A 15,702-nucleotide genomic window follows, 5' to 3' on the forward strand; every position below is an offset into this window, starting at 1 on the left:
TCCCAACTTAATCGAAGTTTCTTGAAAAAATGGAATTCCTTAATGTGTCGGAAAATTACTGGTGTTATCCAAAAATATCTTAAAAAGATTTGTTTTGAGGTAATTGATGGTAGAGTCAGGATGGCCGAGTGGTCTAAGGCGCCAGACTCAAGGACTTCAGGTCTTTCCCCATTCTCAGGGTCTTCTGGTCTCCCTATGGAGACGTGGGTTCAAATCCCACTCCTGACACAATTTTCTTCTACCATGGAGTATTTTCAGTACGTTCCTCAGAAGGAGCAATGAATCTTCTGCAATGGTATTGTATCTTCTTCGATAGTGGTTATTGTCCAAAACGGTTCAGTTTATAATGGACTCAACAAATGTTCTACCTGAATCTGACGTGCACAATCCCAACTTAATCGAAGTTTCTTGAAAAAATGGAATTCCTTAATGTGTCGGAAAATTACTGGTGTTACCAAAAATATCTTAAAAGATTTGTTTTAATTGAGGTGATGGTAGAGTCAGGATGGCCGAGTGGTCTAAGGCCAGACTCAAGGACTTCAGGTCTTTCCCCATTCTCAGGGTCTTCTGGTCTCCCTATGGAGACGTGGGTTCAAATCCCACTCCTGACACAATTTTCTTCTACCATGGAGTATTTTCAGTACGTTCCTCAGAAGGAGCAATGAAACTTCGGCAATGGTATTGATCTTCTTCGATAATGGTTATTGTCCAAAAACAGTGCAGTTTATAATGGACTCAACAAATGTTCTACCTGAATCTGACGTGCACAATCCCAACTTAATCGAAGTTTCTTGAAAAAATGGAATTCCTTAATGTGTCGGAAAATTACTGGTGTTACCCAAAAATATCTTTAAAAGATTTGTTTTAATTGAGGTGATGGCTGAGTCAGGATGGCCGAGTGGTCTAAGGCGCCAGACTCAAGGACTTCAGGTCTTTCCCCATTCTCAGGGTCTTCTGGTCTCCCTATGGAGACGTGGGTTCAAATCCCACTCCTGACACAATTTTCTTCTACCATGGAGTATTTTCAGTACGTTCCTCAGAAGGAGCAATGAAACTTCGCAATGGTATTGATCTTCTTCGATAATGGTTATTGTCCAAAACAGTGCAGTTTATAATGGACTCAACAAATGTTCTACCTGAATCTGACGTGCACAATCCCAACTTAATCGAAGTTTCTTGAAAAAATGGAATTCCTTAATGTGTCGGAAAATTACTGGTGTTATCCAAAAATATCTTAAAAAGATTTGTTTTAATTGAGGTGATGGCTGAGTCAGGATGGCCGAGTGGTCTAAGGCACCAGACTCAAGGACTTCAGGTCTTTCCCCATTCTCAGGGTCTTCTGGTCTCCCTATGGAGACGTGGGTTCAAATCCCACTCCTGACACAATTTTCTTCTACCATGGAGTATTTTCAGTACGTTCCTCAGAAGGAGCAATGAAACTTCGCAATGGTATTGATCTTCTTCGATAATGGTTATTGTCCAAAACAGTGCAGTTTATAATGGACTCAACAAATGTTCTACCTGAATCTGACGTGCACAATCCCAACTTAATCGAAGTTTCTTGAAAAAATGGAATTCCTTAATGTGTCGGAAAATTACTGGTGTTACCCAAAAATATCTTAAAAGATTTGTTTTGAGAGGTGATGGTGAGTCAGGATGGCCGAGTGGTCTAAGGCGCCAGACTCAAGGACTTCAGGTCTTTCCCCATTCTCAGGGTCTTCTGGTCTCCCTATGGAGACGTGGGTTCAAATCCCACTCCTGACACAATTTTCTTCTACCATGGAGTATTTTCAGTACGTTCCTCAGAAGGAGCAATGAAACTTCGCAATGGTATTGATCTTCTTCGATAATGGTTATTGTCCAAAACAGTGCAGTTTATAATGGACTCAAAAAATGTTCTACCTGAATCTGACGTGCACAATCCCAACTTAATCGAAGTTTCTTGAAAAAATGGAATTCCTTAATGTGTCGGAAAATTACTGGTGTTACCCAAAAATATCTTAAAAGATTTGTTTTAATTGAGGTGATGGCTGAGTCAGGATGGCCGAGTGGTCTAAGGCGCCAGACTCAAGGACTTCAGGTCTTTCCCCATTCTCAGGGTCTTCTGGTCTCCCTATGGAGACGTGGGTTCAAATCCCACTCCTGACACAATTTTCTTCTACCATGGAGTATTTTCAGTACGTTCCTCAGAAGGAGCAATGAAACTTCGGCAATGGTATTGTATCTTCTTCGATAGTGGTTATTGTCCAAAACAGTTCAGTTTATAATGGACTCAAAAATGTTCTACCTGAATCTGACGTGCACAATCCCAACTTAATCAAGTTTCTTGAAAAAATAGAATTCCTTAATGTGTCAGGAAATTACTGGTGTTATCCAAAAATATCTTAAAAAGATTTGTTTTGAGGTAATTGATGGTAGAGTCAGGATGGCCGAGTGGTCTAAGGCGCCAGACTCAAGGACTTCAGGTCTTTCCCCATTCTCAGGGTCTTCTGGTCTCCCTATGGAGACATGGGTTCAAATCCCACTCCTGACACAATTTTCTTCTACCATGGAGTATTTTCAGTACGTTCCTCAGAAGGAGCAATGAAACTTCGGCAATGGTATTGGATCTTCTTCGATAATGGTTATTGTCCAAAAACAGTGCAGTTTATAATGGACTCAACAAATGTTCTACCTGAATCTGACGTGCACAATCCCAACTTAATCGAAGTTTCTTGAAAAAATGGAATTCCTTAATGTGTCGGAAAATTACTGGTGTTATCCAAAAATATCTTAAAAAGATTTGTTTTAATTGAGGTGATGGCTGAGTCAGGATGGCCGAGTGGTCTAAGGCGCCAGACTCAAGGACTTCAGGTCTTTCCCCATTCTCAGGGTCTTCTGGTCTCCCTATGGAGACGTGGGTTCAAATCCCACTCCTGACACAATTTTCTTCTACCATGGAGTATTTTCAGTACGTTCCTCAGAAGGAGCAATGAAACTTCGGCAATGGTATTGGATCTTCTTCGATAATGGTTATTGTCCAAAAACAGTGCAGTTTATAATGGACTCAACAAATGTTCTACCTGAATCTGACGTGCACAATCCCAACTTAATCGAAGTTTCTTGAAAAAATGGAATTCCTTAATGTGTCGGAAAATTACTGGTGTTACCCAAAAATATCTTAAAAAGATTTGTTTTAATTGAGGTGATGGCTGAGTCAGGATGGCCGAGTGGTCTATGGTGCCAGACTTAAGGATTTCAGGTCTTTCCCCATTCTCAGGGTCTTCTGGTCTCCTATGGAGACGTGGGTTCAAATCCCACTCCTGACACAATTTTCTTCTACCATGGAGTATTTTCAGTACGTTCCTCAGAAGGAGCAATGAATCTTCTGCAATGGTATTGTATCTTCTTCGATAATGGTTATTGTCCAACAAGGTTCAGTTTATAATGGACTCAACAAATGTTCTACCTGAATCTGACGTGCACAATCCCAACTTAATCGAAGTTTCTTGAAAAAATGGAATTCCTTAATGTGTCGGAAAATTACTGGTGTTACCCAAAAATATCTTTAAAAGATTTGTTTTAATTGAGGTGATGGCTGAGTCAGGATGGCCGAGTGGTCTATGGTGCCAGACTTAAGGATTTCAGGTCTTTCCCCATTCTCAGGGTCTTCTGGTCTCCCTATGGAGACGTGGGTTCAAATCCCACTCCTGACACAATTTTCTTCTACCATGGAGTATTTTCAGTACGTTCCTCAGAAGGAGCAATGAAACTTCGGCAATGGTATTGGATCTTCTTCGATAATGGTTATTGTCCAAAAACAGTGCAGTTTATAATGGACTCAAAAAATGTTCTACCTGAATCTGACGTGCACAATCCCAACTTAATCGAAGTTTCTTGAAAAAATGGAATTCCTTAATGTGTCGGAAAATTACTGGTGTTACCCAAAAATATCTTAAAAAGATTTGTTTTGAGGTAATTGATGGTAGAGTCAGGATGGCCGAGTGGTCTAAGGCGCCAGACTCAAGGACTTCAGGTCTTTCCCCATTCTCAGGGTCTTCTGGTCTCCCTATGGAGACGTGGGTTCAAATCCCACTCCTGACACAATTTTCTTCTACCATGGAGTATTTTCAGTACGTTCCTCAGAAGGAGCAATGAAACTTCGGCAATGGTATTGATCTTCTTCGATAATGGTTATTGTCCAAAACAAGGTTCAGTTTATAATGGACTCAACAAATGTTCTACCTGAATCTGACGTGCACAATCCCAACTTAATCGAAGTTTCTTGAAAAAATGGAATTCCTTAATGTGTCAGAAAATTACTGGTGTTATCCAAAAATATCTTAAAAAGATTTGTTTTGAGGTAATTGATGGTAGAGTCAGGATGGCCGAGTGGTCTAAGGCGCCAGACTCAAGGACTTCAGGTCTTTCCCCATTCTCAGGGTCTTCTGGTCTCCCTATGGAGACGTGGGTTCAAATCCCACTCCTGACACAATTTTCTTCTACCATGGAGTATTTTCAGTACGTTCCTCAGAAGGAGCAATGAAACTTCGGCAATGGTATTGGATCTTCTTCGATAATGGTTATTGTCCAAAAACAGTGCAGTTTATAATGGACTCAACAAATGTTCTACCTGAATCTGACGTGCACAATCCCAACTTAATCGAAGTTTCTTGAAAAAATGGAATTCCTTAATGTGTCGGAAAATTACTGGTGTTACCCAAAAATATCTTAAAAAGATTTGTTTTGAGGTAATTGATGGTAGAGTCAGGATGGCCGAGTGGTCTAAGGCGCCAGACTCAAGGACTTCAGGTCTTTCCCCATTCTCAGGGTCTTCTGGTCTCCCTATGGAGACGTGGGTTCAAATCCCACTCCTGACACAATTTTCTTCTACCATGGAGTATTTTCAGTACGTTCCTCAGAAGGAGCAATGAAACTTCGCAATGGTATTGATCTTCTTCGATAATGGTTATTGTCCAAAACAGTGCAGTTTATAATGGACTCAACAAATGTTCTACCTGAATCTGACGTGCACAATCCCAACTTAATCGAAGTTTCTTGAAAAAATGGAATTCCTTAATGTGTCGGAAAATTACTGGTGTTACCCAAAAATATCTTTAAAAGATTTGTTTTAATTGAGGTGATGGCTGAGTCAGGATGGCCGAGTGGTCTAAGGCGCCAGACTCAAGGACTTCAGGTCTTTCCCCATTCTCAGGGTCTTCTGGTCTCCCTATGGAGACGTGGGTTCAAATCCCACTCCTGACACAATTTTCTTCTACCATGGAGTATTTTCAGTACGTTCCTCAGAAGGAGCAATGAAACTTCGCAATGGTATTGATCTTCTTCGATAATGGTTATTGTCCAAAACAGTTCATTTTTAATGCACTCAACAAATGTTCTACCTGAATCTGACGTGCACAATCCCAACTTAATCGAAGTTTCTTGAAAAAATGGAATTCCTTAATGTGTCGGAAAATTACTGGTGTTACCCAAAAATATCTTAAAAAGATTTGTTTTGAGGTGATGGCTGAGTCAGGATGGCCGAGTGGTCTAAGGCGCCAGACTCAAGGACTTCAGGTCTTTCCCCATTCTCAGGGTCTTCTGGTCTCCCTATGGAGACGTGGGTTCAAATCCCACTCCTGACACAATTTTCTTCTACCATGGAGTATTTTCAGTACGTTCCTCAGAAGGAGCAATGAAACTTCGGCAATGGTATTGATCTTCTTCGATAATGGTTATTGTCCAAAACAGTTCAGTTTATAATGGACTCAACAAATGTTCTACCTGAATCTGACGTGCACAATCCCAACTTAATCGAAGTTTCTTGAAAAAATGGAATTCCTTAATGTGTCGGAAAATTACTGGTGTTACCCAAAAATATCTTAAAAGATTTGTTTTAATTGAGGTGATGGGTGAGTCAGGATGGCCGAGTGGTCTAAGGCCAGACTCAAGGACTTCAGGTCTTTCCCCATTCTCAGGGTCTTCTGGTCTCCCTATGGAGACGTGGGTTCAAATCCCACTCCTGACACAATTTTCTTCTACCATGGAGTATTTTCAGTACGTTCCTCAGAAGGAGCAATGAAACTTCGCAATGGTATTGATCTTCTTCGATAATGGTTATTGTCCAAAAACAGTGCAGTTTATAATGGACTCAACAAATGTTCTACCTGAATCTGACGTGCACAATCCCAACTTAATCGAAGTTTCTTGAAAAAATGGAATTCCTTAATGTGTCGGAAAATTACTGGTGTTATCCAAAAATATCTTAAAAAGATTTGTTTTGAGGTATTGAGGTGATGGCTGAGTCAGGATGGCCGAGTGGTCTAAGGCACCAGACTCAAGGACTTCAGGTCTTTCCCCATTCTCAGGGTCTTCTGGTCTCCCTATGGAGACGTGGGTTCAAATCCCACTCCTGACACAATTTTCTTCTACCATGGAGTATTTTCAGTACGTTCCTCAGAAGGAGCAATGAAACTTCGCAATGGTATTGATCTTCTTCGATAATGGTTATTGTCCAAAACAGTGCAGTTTATAATGGACTCAACAAATGTTCTACCTGAATCTGACGTGCACAATCCCAACTTAATCGAAGTTTCTTGAAAAAATGGAATTCCTTAATGTGTCGGAAAATTACTGGTGTTACCCAAAAATATCTTAAAAAGATTTGTTTTGAGGTGATGGCTGAGTCAGGATGGCCGAGTGGTCTAAGGCACCAGACTCAAGGCCTTCAGGTCTTTCCCCATTCTGAGGGTCTTCTGGTCTTCCTATGGAGACATGGGTTCAAATCCCACTCCTGACACAATTTTCTTCTACCATGGAGTATTTTCAGTACGTTCCTCAGAAGGAGCAATGAAACTTCGCAATGGTATTGATCTTCTTCGATAATGGTTATTGTCCAAAAACAGTGCAGTTTATAATGGACTCAACAAATGTTCTACCTGAATCTGACGTGCACAATCCCAACTTAATCGAAGTTTCTTGAAAAAATGGAATTCCTTAATGTGTCGGAAAATTACTGGTGTTACCCAAAAATATCTTAAAAGATTTGTTTTAATTGAGGTGATGGCTGAGTCAGGATGGCCGAGTGGTCTAAGGCGCCAGACTCAAGGACTTCAGGTCTTTCCCCATTCTCAGGGTCTTCTGGTCTCCCTATGGAGACGTGGGTTCAAATCCCACTCCTGACACATTTTCTTCTACCATGGAGTATTTTCAGTACGTTCCTGAGAAGGAGCAATGAATCTTCTGCAATGGTATTGTATCTTCTTCGATAGTGGTTATTGTCCAATAACAGTTCCGTTTTTACATGAGTCAATAAATGTTCTACTTGAATCTGACGTGCACAATCCCAACTTAATCCAAGTTTCTTGAAAAAATGGAATTCCTTAATGTGTCGGAAATTACTGGTGTTATCCAAAAATATCTTAAAAAGATTTGTTTTAATTGAGGTGATGGTGAGTCAGGATGGCCGAGTGGTCTAAGGCGCCAGACTCAAGGACTTCAGGTCTTTCCCCATTCTCAGGGTCTTCTGGTCTCCCTATGGAGACGTGGGTTCAAATCCCACTCCTGACACAATTTTCTTCTACCATGGAGTATTTTCAGTACGTTCCTCAGAAGGAGCAATGAAACTTCGCAATGGTATTGATCTTCTTCGATATTGGTTATTGTCCAAAACAGTTCAGTTTATAATGCACTCAACAAATGTTCTACCTGAATCTGACGTGCACAATCCCAACTTAATCGAAGTTTCTTGAAAAAATGGAATTCCTTAATGTGTCGGAAAATTACTGGTGTTACCCAAAAATATCTTAAAAAGATTTGTTTTGAGGTAATTGATGGTAGAGTCAGGATGGCCGAGTGGTCTAAGGCGCCAGACTCAAGGACTTCAGGTCTTTCCCCATTCTCAGGGTCTTCTGGTCTCCCTATGGAGACGTGGGTTCAAATCCCACTCCTGACACAATTTTCTTCTACCATGGAGTATTTTCAGTACGTTCCTCAGAAGGAGCAATGAAACTTCGGCAATGGTATTGGATCTTCTTCGATAATGGTTATTGTCCAAAAACAGTGCAGTATATAATGGACTCAAAATATGTTCTACCTGAATCTGACGTGCACAATCCCAACTTAATCGAAGTTTCTTGAAAAAATGGAATTCCTTAATGTGTCGGAAAATTACTGGTGTTACCCAAAAATATCTTTAAAAGATTTGTTTTTGAATTGATGGTCAGTCAGGATGGCCGAGTGGTCTAAGGCACCAGACTCAAGGACTTCAGGTCTTTCCCCATTCTCAGGGTCTTCTGGTCTCCCTATGGAGACGTGGGTTCAAATCCCACTCCTGACACAATTTTCTTCTACCATGGAGTATTTTCAGTACGTTCCTCAGAAGGAGCAATGAAACTTCGGCAATGGTATTGGATCTTCTTCGATAATGGTTATTGTCCAAAAACAGTGCAGTTTATAATGGACTCAACAAATGTTCTACCTGAATCTGACGTGCACAATCCCAACTTAATCGAAGTTTCTTGAAAAAATGGAATTCCTTAATGTGTCGGAAAATTACTGGTGTTATCCAAAAATATCTTAAAAAGATTTGTTTTGAGGTGATGGTAGAGTCAGGATGGCCGAGTGGTCTAACGCCAGACTCAAGGACTTCAGGTCTTTCCCCATTCTCAGGGTCTTCTGGTCTCCCTATGGAGACGTGGGTTCAAATCCCACTCCTGACACAATTTTCTTCTACCATGGAGTATTTTCAGTACGTTCCTCAGAAGGAGCAATGAAACTTCGGCAATGGTATTGATCTTCTTCGATAATTGTTATTGTCCAAAACAAGGTTCAGTTTATAATGGACTCAACAAATGTTCTACCTGAATCTGACGTGCACAATCCCAACTTAATCGAAGTTTCTTGAAAAAATGGAATTCCTTAATGTGTCGGAAAATTACTGGTGTTACCCAAAAATATCTTAAAAGATTTGTTTTAATTGAGGTGATGGCTGAGTCAGGATGGCCGAGTGGTCTAAGGCGCCAGACTCAAGGACTTCAGGTCTTTCCCCATTCTCAGGGTCTTCTGGTCTCCCTATGGAGACGTGGGTTCAAATCCCACTCCTGACACAATTTTCTTCTACCATGGAGTATTTTCAGTACGTTCCTCAGAAGGAGCAATGAAACTTCGGCAATGGTATTGATCTTCTTCGATAATGGTTATTGTCCAAAACAGTTCAGTTTATAATGGACTCAACAAATGTTCTACCTGAATCTGACGTGCACAATCCCAACTTAATCGAAGTTTCTTGAAAAAATGGAATTCCTTAATGTGTCGGAAAATTACTGGTGTTATCCAAAAATATCTTAAAAGATTTGTTTTGAGGTAGTTGATGGTAGAGTCAGGATGGCCGAGTGGTCTAAGGCGCCAGACTCAAGGACTTCAGGTCTTTCCCCATTCTCAGGGTCTTCTGGTCTCCCTATGGAGACGTGGGTTCAAATCCCACTCCTGACACAATTTTCTTCTACCATGGAGTATTTTCAGTACGTTCCTCAGAAGAGCAATGAATCTTCTGCAATGGTATTGTATCTTCTTCGATAATGGTTATTGTCCAAAACAGTTCAGTTTATAATGGACTCAAAAATGTTCTACCTGAATCTGACGTGCACAATCCCAACTTAATCCAAGTTTCTTGAAAAAATGGAATTCCTTAATGTGTCTACAAATTACTGGTGTTACCCAAAAATATCTTAAAAAGATTTGTTTTAATTGATTTGATGGTAGAGTCAGGATGGCCGAGTGGTCTAAGGCGCCAGACTCAAGGACTTCAGGTCTTTCCCCATTCTCAGGGTCTTCTGGTCTCCCTATGGAGACGTGGGTTCAAATCCCACTCCTGACACAATTTTCTTCTACCATGGAGTATTTTCAGTACGTTCCTCAGAAGGAGCAATGAAACTTCGCAATGGTATTGGATCTTCTTCGATAATGGTTATTGTCCAAAAACAGTGCAGTTTATAATGGACTCAACAAATGTTCTACCTGAATCTGACGTGCACAATCCCAACTTAATCGAAGTTTCTTGAAAAAATGGAATTCCTTAATGTGTCGGAAAATTACTGGTGTTACCCAAAAATATCTTTAAAAGATTTGTTTTGAGGTAAGGTGATGGTGAGTCAGGATGGCCGAGTGGTCTAAGGCCAGACTCAAGGACTTCAGGTCTTTCCCCATTCTCAGGGTCTTCTGGTCTCCCTATGGAGACGTGGGTTCAAATCCCACTCCTGACACAATTTTCTTCTACCATGGAGTATTTTCAGTACGTTCCTCAGAAGGAGCAATGAAACTTCGGCAATGGTATTGGATCTTCTTCGATAATGGTTATTGTCCAAAAACAGTGCAGTTTATAATGGACTCAACAAATGTTCTACCTGAATCTGACGTGCACAATCCCAACTTAATCGAAGTTTCTTGAAAAAATGGAATTCCTTAATGTGTCGGAAAATTACTGGTGTTACCCAAAAATATCTTTAAAAGATTTGTTTTAATTGAGGTGATGGCTGAGTCAGGATGGCCGAGTGGTCTAAGGCCAGACTTAAGGATTTCAGGTCTTTCCCCATTCTCAGGGTCTTCTGGTCTCCCTATGGAGACGTGGGTTCAAATCCATCTCCTGACACAATTTTCTTCTACCATGGAGTATTTTCAGTACGTTCCTCAGAAGGAGCAATGAAACTTCGCAATGGTATTGATCTCTTCTTCGATAATGGTTATTGTCCAAAACAGTTCAGTTTATAATGGACTAAAAAATGTTCTACCTGAATCTGACGTGCACAATCCCATCTTAATCGAAGTTTCTTGAAAAAATGGAATTCCTTAATGTGTCTGCAAATTACTGGTGTTACCCAAAAATATCTTTAAAAGATTTGTTTTAATTGAGGTGATGGCTGAGTCAGGATGGCCGAGTGGTCTAAGGCGCCAGACTCAAGGACTTCAGGTCTTTCCCCATTCTCAGGGTCTTCTGGTCTCCCTATGGAGACGTGGGTTCAAATCCCACTCCTGACACATTTTTCTTTTACCATGGAGCATTTTCAGTACGTTCCTCAGAAGGAGCAATGAATCTTCTGCAATGGTATTGTATCTTCTTCGATAATGGTTATTGTCCAAAAACAGTGCAGTTTATAATGGACTCAACAAATGTTCTACCTGAATCTGACGTGCACAATCCCAACTTAATCGAAGTTTCTTGAAAAAATGGAATTCCTTAATGTGTCGGAAAATTACTGGTGTTATCCAAAAATATCTTAAAAAGATTTGTTTTGAGGTGATGGTAGAGTCAGGATGGCCGAGTGGTCTAAGGCCAGACTCAAGGACTTCAGGTCTTTCCCCATTCTCAGGGTCTTCTGGTCTCCCTATGGAGACGTGGGTTCAAATCCCACTCCTGACACAATTTTCTTCTACCATGGAGTATTTTCAGTACGTTCCTCAGAAGGAGCAATGAAACTTCGGCAATGGTATTGGATCTTCTTCGATAATGGTTATTGTCCAAAAACAGTGCAGTTTATAATGGACTCAACAAATGTTCTACCTGAATCTGACGTGCACAATCCCAACTTAATCGAAGTTTCTTGAAAAAATGGAATTCCTTAATGTGTCGGAAAATTACTGGTGTTACCCAAAAATATCTTTAAAAGATTTGTTTTAATTGAGGTGATGGCTGAGTCAGGATGGCCGAGTGGTCTAAGGTGCCAGACTCAAGGACTTCAGGTCTTTCCCCATTCTCAGGGTCTTCTGGTCTCCCTATGGAGACGTGGGTTCAAATCCCACTCCTGACACAATTTTCTTCTACCATGGAGTATTTTCAGTACGTTCCTCAGAAGGAGCAATGAAACTTCGCAATGGTATTGATCTTCTTCGATAATGGTTATTGTCCAAAAAGGTTCAGTTTATAATGGACTCAACAAATGTTCTACCTGAATCTGACGTGCACAATCCCAACTTAATCGAAGTTTCTTGAAAAAATAGAATTCCTTAATGTGTCAGAAAATTACTGGTGTTATCCAAAAATATCTTAAAAAGATTTGTTTTGAGGTAATTGATGGTAGAGTCAGGATGGCCGAGTGGTCTAAGGGCCAGACTCAAGGACTTCAGGTCTTTCCCCATTCTCAGGGTCTTCTGGTCTCCCTATGGAGACGTGGGTTCAAATCCCACTCCTGACACAATTTTCTTCTACCATGGAGTATTTTCAGTACGTTCCTCAGAAGGAGCAATGAAACTTCGGCAATGGTATTGGATCTTCTTCGATAATGGTTATTGTCCAAAAACAGTGCAGTTTATAATGGACTCAACAAATGTTCTACCTGAATCTGACGTGCACAATCCCAACTTAATCGAAGTTTCTTGAAAAAATGGAATTCCTTAATGTGTCTGCAAATTACTGGTGTTACCCAAAAATATCTTTAAAAGATTTGTTTTAATTGAGGTGATGGCTGAGTCAGGATGGCCGAGTGGTCTAAGGCGCCAGACTCAAGGACTTCAGGTCTTTCCCCATTCTCAGGGTCTTCTGGTCTCCCTATGGAGACGTGGGTTCAAATCCCACTCCTGACACAATTTTCTTCTACCATGGAGTATTTTCAGTACGTTCCTCAGAAGGAGCAATGAAACTTCGGCAATGGTATTGTATCTTCTTCGATAGTGGTTATTGTCCAATAATGGTTCCGTTTTTATATGAGTCAATAAATGTTCTACCTGAATCTGACGTGCACAATCCCAACTTAATCAAGTTTCTTGAAAAAATAGAATTCCTTAATGTGTCAGGAAATTACTGGTGTTATCCAAAAATATCTTAAAAAGATTTGTTTTGAGGTAATTGATGGTAGAGTCAGGATGGCCGAGTGGTCTAAGGCGCCAGACTCAAGGACTTCAGGTCTTTCCCCATTCTCAGGGTCTTCTGGTCTCCCTATGGAGACGTGGGTTCAAATCCCACTCCTGACACAATTTTCTTCTACCATGGAGTATTTTCAGTACGTTCCTCAGAAGGAGCAATGAAACTTCGGCAATGGTATTGATCTTCTTCGATAATGGTTATTGTCCAACAAGGTTCAGTTTATAATGGACTCAACAAATGTTCTACCTGAATCTGACGTGCACAATCCCAACTTAATCGAAGTTTCTTGAAAAAATGGAATTCCTTAATGTGTCTGAAAATTACTGGTGTTACCCAAAAATATCTTTAAAAGATTTGTTTTAATTGAGGTGATGGCTGAGTCAGGATGGCCGAGTGGTCTAAGGCGCCAGACTCAAGGACTTCAGGTCTTTCCCCATTCTCAGGGTCTTCTGGTCTCCCTATGGAGACGTGGGTTCAAATCCCACTCCTGACACAATTTTCTTCTACCATGGAGTATTTTCAGTACGTTCCTCAGAAGGAGCAATGAAACTTCGGCAATGGTATTGTATCTTCTTCGATAATGGTTATTGTCCAAAACAGTGCAGTTTATAATGGACTCAACAAATGTTCTACCTGAATCTGACGTGCACAATCCCAACTTAATCCAAGTTTCTTGAAAAAATAGAATTCCTTAATGTGTCAGAAAATTACTGGTGTTATCCAAAAATATCTTAAAAAGATTTGTTTTGAGGTAATTGATGGTAGAGTCAGGATGGCCGAGTGGTCTAAGGCGCCAGACTCAAGGACTTCAGGTCTTTCCCCATTCTCAGGGTCTTCTGGTCTCCCTATGGAGACGTGGGTTCAAATCCCACTCCTGACACAATTTTCTTCTACCATGGAGTATTTTCAGTACGTTCCTCAGAAGGAGCAATGAAACTTCGGCAATGGTATTGATCTTCTTTGATAATGGTTATTGTCCAACAAGGTTCAGTTTATAATGGACTCAACAAATGTTCTACCTGAATCTGACGTGCACAATCCCAACTTAATCGAAGTTTCTTGAAAAAATGGAATTCCTTAATGTGTCGGAAAATTACTGGTGTTACCCAAAAATATCTTTAAAAGATTTGTTTTAATTGAGGTGATGGCTGAGTCAGGATGGCCGAGTGGTCTATGGTGCCAGACTTAAGGATTTCAGGTCTTTCCCCATTCTCAGGGTCTTCTGGTCTCCCTATGGAGACGTGGGTTCAAATCCCACTCCTGACACAATTTTCTTCTACCATGGAGTATTTTCAGTACGTTCCTCAGAAGGAGCAATGAAACTTCGGCAATGGTATTGGATCTTCTTCGATAATGGTTATTGTCCAAAACAGTGCAGTTTATAATGGACTCAACAAATGTTCTACCTGAATCTGACGTGCACAATCCCAACTTAATCGAAGTTTCTTGAAAAAATGGAATTCCTTACACTCAAATATTCCTCCACCCCAACAATCCCACAGCAAACCCGACAATATATATATATATAAATCCCCTCCCTTGTCCACGTTACATATGACACACACCACACAAACGACAAATGGCTGGCAAACGGAATGATCATGAACTTGAGTCCGATGCGTGAAATAAATGTCCTGAATACGGGTACTGATTAATGGCGATAGTAATGTTCGTATTTCCGGCGTTTGGAATAACCTCACCGTGATTCCTCGGCGCGTGAATGATGATTCGACCCGGGGTCTTCAGCGTAAGCAGGTTGAAAGGCAGTCGGATGAATGAAATACAAACTGGATGATAGCGCAATGGAATGAAACGGCAGGCAGGTTGTAATCGTGAATGCGTTATTGGTTGTTCTCCTTCTCTCTCCTCGTGCTGGTCTCCCCTTTCGTCTCCTCCTCTTCTCCTTAAATAATCCGTGACGGCAGTAATTGATTAATTGATATACAGGTGTTTTCCAGGTAAGTGATTGTGAACTCCTCCCATCATCCGTCCTCCTTTACGGGGACAACATTAACTGATACACACAACACAGTCAATGGGACAATGAAAACGAGACACACACAGCACTGACATTTAAACACTATGTGGCACCGCTACATTTCCCAACCTTGGACAAGGGAGGGCCGAAGTACGGCTTGAGGTTGGCCACATGGATGGTGTCTAACTTGAAGGCAGCGCCGATACCCCTTTGGATCTGGAAATTGACTGGACCTGTTTGTTGAATGATTTTAGCTGGACCTAACCATTTAGGCGCTAGCTTGGCGGAGAATTTTCTGCTGGCATCTGAGAGATGGTGAGCTCTAATCCAGACCAAATCACCCGGCTGGAAGTGCGCTTCCCTCCGCCGGCATTATACAGTTTGGCGTGTCTGGATGTCGAACTCACCAACCTCCCTTGGATTCTCCGCGTAAACCCTCTACCTTAACCAAATTATTGTAACTGGTGGATTCTGGACTAGGGTGCTGGGAAGGAGTCGGTCGAGTGGGCCCTTAAGCTGTCTGCCCAAGCGCAACCAAAGCAGGCGTCTCACCTGTGGCTTCATGCACCATGGTGTTCAGGGCAAACCGGAGCTCGGGAGCCATTTATCCCAGTCCTGATGGCGTTCACCCACATAGGAGGCGATCATGTTCTTCAGGGTCCGGTTCACTCGCTCCGTCATGTTGGCCTGGGGATGGTAAGCGGTGGTGAGGTTTTTCTTCACTCCCAGGCTGCATAAAGTTCATCCAATATGGAGCTTGTGAACTGCGGACCCCGATCCGAGATGATGTTTCTTGGCACCCCCCAGCGGGTGAAGATTTCATTCTTCAGGATGGAGCATATTTTGTTAGCCCTTGCATCGGCTAGCAAACAGCTCCACCCACTTCGAA

General features: G+C 41.3%; 30 non-coding genes across 30 annotated transcripts; all 30 read left to right on the forward strand.

Annotated features, from left to right (window-relative positions):
* The first annotated feature begins 114 nt into the window (after positions 1-114).
* trnal-caa lies at positions 115-228 on the forward strand. Its single transcript has 2 exons — positions 115-152; positions 183-228. It is a non-coding gene; the product is annotated as a tRNA-Leu (tRNA).
* Positions 229-884: 656 nt separating this feature from the next.
* trnal-caa lies at positions 885-998 on the forward strand. The gene is made up of 2 exons: positions 885-922; positions 953-998. It is a non-coding gene; the product is annotated as a tRNA-Leu (tRNA).
* A 271-nt stretch (positions 999-1,269) lies between these two features.
* Positions 1,270-1,383, forward strand: trnal-caa. The gene is made up of 2 exons: positions 1,270-1,307; positions 1,338-1,383. It is a non-coding gene; the product is annotated as a tRNA-Leu (tRNA).
* A 267-nt stretch (positions 1,384-1,650) lies between these two features.
* Positions 1,651-1,764, forward strand: trnal-caa. The gene is made up of 2 exons: positions 1,651-1,688; positions 1,719-1,764. It is a non-coding gene; the product is annotated as a tRNA-Leu (tRNA).
* A 270-nt stretch (positions 1,765-2,034) lies between these two features.
* On the forward strand, positions 2,035-2,148 carry trnal-caa. Its single transcript has 2 exons — positions 2,035-2,072; positions 2,103-2,148. It is a non-coding gene; the product is annotated as a tRNA-Leu (tRNA).
* Positions 2,149-2,419: 271 nt separating this feature from the next.
* trnal-caa lies at positions 2,420-2,533 on the forward strand. The gene is made up of 2 exons: positions 2,420-2,457; positions 2,488-2,533. It is a non-coding gene; the product is annotated as a tRNA-Leu (tRNA).
* Positions 2,534-2,807: 274 nt separating this feature from the next.
* trnal-caa lies at positions 2,808-2,921 on the forward strand. Its single transcript has 2 exons — positions 2,808-2,845; positions 2,876-2,921. It is a non-coding gene; the product is annotated as a tRNA-Leu (tRNA).
* A 274-nt stretch (positions 2,922-3,195) lies between these two features.
* trnal-uaa lies at positions 3,196-3,308 on the forward strand. The gene is made up of 2 exons: positions 3,196-3,233; positions 3,264-3,308. It is a non-coding gene; the product is annotated as a tRNA-Leu (tRNA).
* Positions 3,309-3,581: 273 nt separating this feature from the next.
* trnal-uaa lies at positions 3,582-3,695 on the forward strand. The gene is made up of 2 exons: positions 3,582-3,619; positions 3,650-3,695. It is a non-coding gene; the product is annotated as a tRNA-Leu (tRNA).
* Positions 3,696-3,969: 274 nt separating this feature from the next.
* Positions 3,970-4,083, forward strand: trnal-caa. Its single transcript has 2 exons — positions 3,970-4,007; positions 4,038-4,083. It is a non-coding gene; the product is annotated as a tRNA-Leu (tRNA).
* Positions 4,084-4,357: 274 nt separating this feature from the next.
* trnal-caa lies at positions 4,358-4,471 on the forward strand. The gene is made up of 2 exons: positions 4,358-4,395; positions 4,426-4,471. It is a non-coding gene; the product is annotated as a tRNA-Leu (tRNA).
* A 274-nt stretch (positions 4,472-4,745) lies between these two features.
* On the forward strand, positions 4,746-4,859 carry trnal-caa. The gene is made up of 2 exons: positions 4,746-4,783; positions 4,814-4,859. It is a non-coding gene; the product is annotated as a tRNA-Leu (tRNA).
* Positions 4,860-5,130: 271 nt separating this feature from the next.
* Positions 5,131-5,244, forward strand: trnal-caa. Its single transcript has 2 exons — positions 5,131-5,168; positions 5,199-5,244. It is a non-coding gene; the product is annotated as a tRNA-Leu (tRNA).
* Positions 5,245-5,510: 266 nt separating this feature from the next.
* trnal-caa lies at positions 5,511-5,624 on the forward strand. Its single transcript has 2 exons — positions 5,511-5,548; positions 5,579-5,624. It is a non-coding gene; the product is annotated as a tRNA-Leu (tRNA).
* Positions 5,625-6,283: 659 nt separating this feature from the next.
* On the forward strand, positions 6,284-6,397 carry trnal-caa. Its single transcript has 2 exons — positions 6,284-6,321; positions 6,352-6,397. It is a non-coding gene; the product is annotated as a tRNA-Leu (tRNA).
* Positions 6,398-6,664: 267 nt separating this feature from the next.
* trnal-caa lies at positions 6,665-6,778 on the forward strand. Its single transcript has 2 exons — positions 6,665-6,702; positions 6,733-6,778. It is a non-coding gene; the product is annotated as a tRNA-Leu (tRNA).
* A 271-nt stretch (positions 6,779-7,049) lies between these two features.
* On the forward strand, positions 7,050-7,163 carry trnal-caa. The gene is made up of 2 exons: positions 7,050-7,087; positions 7,118-7,163. It is a non-coding gene; the product is annotated as a tRNA-Leu (tRNA).
* A 271-nt stretch (positions 7,164-7,434) lies between these two features.
* trnal-caa lies at positions 7,435-7,548 on the forward strand. Its single transcript has 2 exons — positions 7,435-7,472; positions 7,503-7,548. It is a non-coding gene; the product is annotated as a tRNA-Leu (tRNA).
* A 271-nt stretch (positions 7,549-7,819) lies between these two features.
* On the forward strand, positions 7,820-7,933 carry trnal-caa. Its single transcript has 2 exons — positions 7,820-7,857; positions 7,888-7,933. It is a non-coding gene; the product is annotated as a tRNA-Leu (tRNA).
* A 270-nt stretch (positions 7,934-8,203) lies between these two features.
* On the forward strand, positions 8,204-8,317 carry trnal-caa. The gene is made up of 2 exons: positions 8,204-8,241; positions 8,272-8,317. It is a non-coding gene; the product is annotated as a tRNA-Leu (tRNA).
* Positions 8,318-8,972: 655 nt separating this feature from the next.
* On the forward strand, positions 8,973-9,086 carry trnal-caa. Its single transcript has 2 exons — positions 8,973-9,010; positions 9,041-9,086. It is a non-coding gene; the product is annotated as a tRNA-Leu (tRNA).
* A 271-nt stretch (positions 9,087-9,357) lies between these two features.
* On the forward strand, positions 9,358-9,471 carry trnal-caa. The gene is made up of 2 exons: positions 9,358-9,395; positions 9,426-9,471. It is a non-coding gene; the product is annotated as a tRNA-Leu (tRNA).
* Positions 9,472-9,742: 271 nt separating this feature from the next.
* trnal-caa lies at positions 9,743-9,856 on the forward strand. The gene is made up of 2 exons: positions 9,743-9,780; positions 9,811-9,856. It is a non-coding gene; the product is annotated as a tRNA-Leu (tRNA).
* A 1,043-nt stretch (positions 9,857-10,899) lies between these two features.
* Positions 10,900-11,013, forward strand: trnal-caa. The gene is made up of 2 exons: positions 10,900-10,937; positions 10,968-11,013. It is a non-coding gene; the product is annotated as a tRNA-Leu (tRNA).
* Positions 11,014-11,669: 656 nt separating this feature from the next.
* On the forward strand, positions 11,670-11,783 carry trnal-caa. The gene is made up of 2 exons: positions 11,670-11,707; positions 11,738-11,783. It is a non-coding gene; the product is annotated as a tRNA-Leu (tRNA).
* Positions 11,784-12,441: 658 nt separating this feature from the next.
* trnal-caa lies at positions 12,442-12,555 on the forward strand. Its single transcript has 2 exons — positions 12,442-12,479; positions 12,510-12,555. It is a non-coding gene; the product is annotated as a tRNA-Leu (tRNA).
* Positions 12,556-12,828: 273 nt separating this feature from the next.
* On the forward strand, positions 12,829-12,942 carry trnal-caa. The gene is made up of 2 exons: positions 12,829-12,866; positions 12,897-12,942. It is a non-coding gene; the product is annotated as a tRNA-Leu (tRNA).
* Positions 12,943-13,214: 272 nt separating this feature from the next.
* Positions 13,215-13,328, forward strand: trnal-caa. Its single transcript has 2 exons — positions 13,215-13,252; positions 13,283-13,328. It is a non-coding gene; the product is annotated as a tRNA-Leu (tRNA).
* Positions 13,329-13,601: 273 nt separating this feature from the next.
* trnal-caa lies at positions 13,602-13,715 on the forward strand. Its single transcript has 2 exons — positions 13,602-13,639; positions 13,670-13,715. It is a non-coding gene; the product is annotated as a tRNA-Leu (tRNA).
* A 272-nt stretch (positions 13,716-13,987) lies between these two features.
* Positions 13,988-14,101, forward strand: trnal-uaa. The gene is made up of 2 exons: positions 13,988-14,025; positions 14,056-14,101. It is a non-coding gene; the product is annotated as a tRNA-Leu (tRNA).
* Positions 14,102-15,702: the final 1,601 nt, after the last annotated feature.

This window comes from Polypterus senegalus, chromosome 4 (genome assembly GCF_016835505.1).
Source record: "Polypterus senegalus isolate Bchr_013 chromosome 4, ASM1683550v1, whole genome shotgun sequence".
In the NCBI taxonomy this organism is placed as follows: domain Eukaryota; kingdom Metazoa; phylum Chordata; class Cladistia; order Polypteriformes; family Polypteridae; genus Polypterus; species Polypterus senegalus.